Here is a 3,024-nt window from a genome sequence, read left to right on the forward strand (position 1 = left end):
GGTCAAGTCTTTTTACTCTATTAGGTCCTGAGACACACTTATCGTCCTTTGATTTTTCGTTGTCCACAAATGGAGTCCCTAATGTGGACAGTGTATAAATTGCAAATTATTTTCATACTCCTTCCAAATTTATTTCTTAATGTAAGGGGATGAAATTACATGGGAAAACATTTGCGGATGATCTTTTAGGTAAAGTAGTGATTTGGTATAGTTTGAAAAGGTCAAAAATTGGTATGTCTGAAGTTGTCAAACTGAATTATAGACCCCCTTAACGTTAAAACTGTCCATATTTTGAGTTATAGATGATAGACTTTTCTATAATTTTGATATGATCTGTCCCAAAAATAGTACACTACACCTTTAATTTATTTTTGGATAGAGCCGGTTCAATTTTCTAAATATGCCTTTTTGGTCTTATAGAAATGCTCAACGTAATTACTGTGTTCTCGGGTCTGTTACTTATTTCTTTGGCAAAAACTGTAGTAGGTAAAAAAAAAGAATTAAACAGCAAAAATGATGAACAAGACTAGGTCTACAAATGAGTCAACATCGCCAAAATTGTCAGTTGTCTACTCATAGTATTTATTGTCATTAAATGATAATTTTTACCCTTTTTATGTTTAGGGCAAGAACTACAGAAGATAAAGAGAAATTATAAACAGTAGAAATGATCGGCAAAACAAGATTTACAGAAGACAACAAGGCCACTTCTATAAAGGTTATTGCCCTTGAATGATGACTATTATAAAAATAAGCAGATGTGGTATGGTAAATGAGAAAACTATCCACCAGAGTTCAATGAAGTGGATGTAAACAATTATAGGCCAATGACGGCCTTCAATAATGAGAAAACCCATACCTTATAAGTCAGCCAATAAAGGCCCCAACATGAAAAAATTTAATAATGCATACAATAAAACTAACTGCCTAATTTATATAACAAAACAATTTACAAAAAACAAATATGACAGACATGAGCCAACAAAAACCACTGAACTTCTGGCTCCTGACTTGGGACAGCCACATAAAGAACATGGGCATTGGCGGGTTTAATATAACAATAAGAAGATGTGGCATGATTGCCAATGAGACGACTATCCAGCAGAGACCAAATGACATAGAAACAACAACTATGGTTCTCTGTACGGCCTTCAATAATGAGCAAATCCCATACCATATAGTTAGCTATAAAAGGTCACGACATTACAAATGTAAAACAATTCAAAGGAGAAAGCTAACATCCTGATTTATGTACAAAACAATAAACGAAAAATAAATATGATATACAGCAACAAAGGACAACTACTGAATAACAGGCACATACAAAATGTGGTGGGGGTTTAACATGTTTGCTGGTGCCAATTTCCATCCAAACCATCCCCCTAACCTGGGGCAGTCGTATAATAGTACAACATAAGAACAAACTACATTGTATAAAAATCAGTCGAAAAAGGCTGCAAAGCAGAACTACAAGCTAACAAAAAACAGACCGGAAGTGGCAGGAAATTTATACCTGCCCTATACCAGAAAAAACACAAAGTACAGATCTGTTAGTACTCACAGTTACTGACAACTAGTTCAAAGCCAATAACAATTAATAAAAAAAATCATGTCTGTGAGCACTCAACCTTACCCTAACCTGGGACAGTGGTTCAAACAGCACAACATAAGAACGAACTGTAAAAAATTGCAAGTGGCTCAACTAAAATTTCACTTCAAGGCACAAAAACAACTAATATTAAACCGTGGACACATAGCACTGAAATAAGAGTACCCACAAGTAAGACTACCAATGAAAGTTTCTCAAAATGTTCAAAAACATAATAAAATAAGCTTTTGTATTGCTGTTTTTTTCTCCATTTATAATTTTTTTTTTTTATTTTGTGTATCTATAGGTCAGACATCTTGGTTTTAATGATCATCAACAGGTCAATACTGAAGAGGAAACTTAAGTTGATATTTTTCTACATTGTGTACTAATTGGATTAATGTGAAATGGAATGTGTGCTTTCCTGCAAAAAGAAATAGGAAATTTCAACAAAATGGCTATAAACAAAATGGAGTTCTATCATAGATGCACAAGAACACAATTATGTAAATACAACAACATACATAGTCATTGAAAGAAGGGAGAAATGTAGAAAAAATAGTATTTTGTTGTCGAAATGAACACCTGCTTTATCAACTCATTTACATCGCTCCCTCATATCAAATATACAGAGGAAGTTCTTTAAAGAACAAATTGCAAAAAATGTTTTCTCTAAGAATTGAAGGAAAATGTCTAGTCATGTAGTGGATGGAATAATTTATGCACTGAACCCTTATATCATGTGTATAGTGGATTGAATAATTGTACACAGCAGCTGAAACAGAAGAAAATTTAAATTAACATGAAATGTGTTTATTTTATTTAATCTGCAAATATGAACACAATATTAAGAACAACACAAATTGTATGATATTCAGATTGGTTGCTTATTAATGTATTGCAATGAAACAATAACAAAGAAAACAAAAAACAAAAAACTTTGCTACAAAAAATATTTTATGAATCAAAATTAAAGTCATATAAAGAATGTACAATACCTAGACCAAAACATCAGACTGTATTGTTTTTGTATGTCATGTTACTCATCAGTCAAAAATTTATTAAAGTTTTAAATATTTTTTGTATCATTTATTCAGTCTAGGAAAAATTATATTCATACTGTTTGTATTGTTAAATAATTTCTAAAGAGGAAAAAATAGGGGAAATTTGATGTACAGAAATTTCCATAGAGGAAATTTGGAGATCAATATTTTCCTTAGAAGAAATTTGCTGTCTTGAATTTTCCCTCAAGGAATTTCCAATTGTCAAAAATTTCCTCAAAGGAAATGGTAATTGACAAAATTTCCTCAAAGGAAAATATGATGCAGCAAATTTCCTCACAGGAAAAATGTATGCAGCAATTTTTTTTTCCTTTGAGGAAGAAAAAATTTCCCTTAAGGAAAAATCTTTTTCCATTAGGGAAATTTGATTTCTCT

At 31.6% G+C, this 3,024-nt stretch overlaps 1 long non-coding RNA gene across 1 annotated transcript; it reads left to right on the top strand.

Moving 5' to 3' along the window:
* The first annotated feature begins 632 nt into the window (after positions 1-632).
* Positions 633-2,665, top strand: LOC127701447 (uncharacterized). The gene is made up of 2 exons (XR_007982041.1): positions 633-718; positions 1,896-2,665. It is a non-coding gene; the product is annotated as an uncharacterized LOC127701447 (long non-coding RNA).
* The last annotated feature ends 359 nt before the right edge of the window (positions 2,666-3,024 follow it).

The sequence above is a fragment of the Mytilus californianus genome, unplaced genomic scaffold (genome assembly GCF_021869535.1).
Source record: "Mytilus californianus isolate M0D057914Y unplaced genomic scaffold, xbMytCali1.0.p SCAF_5, whole genome shotgun sequence".
Lineage (NCBI taxonomy): Eukaryota > Metazoa > Mollusca > Bivalvia > Mytilida > Mytilidae > Mytilus > Mytilus californianus.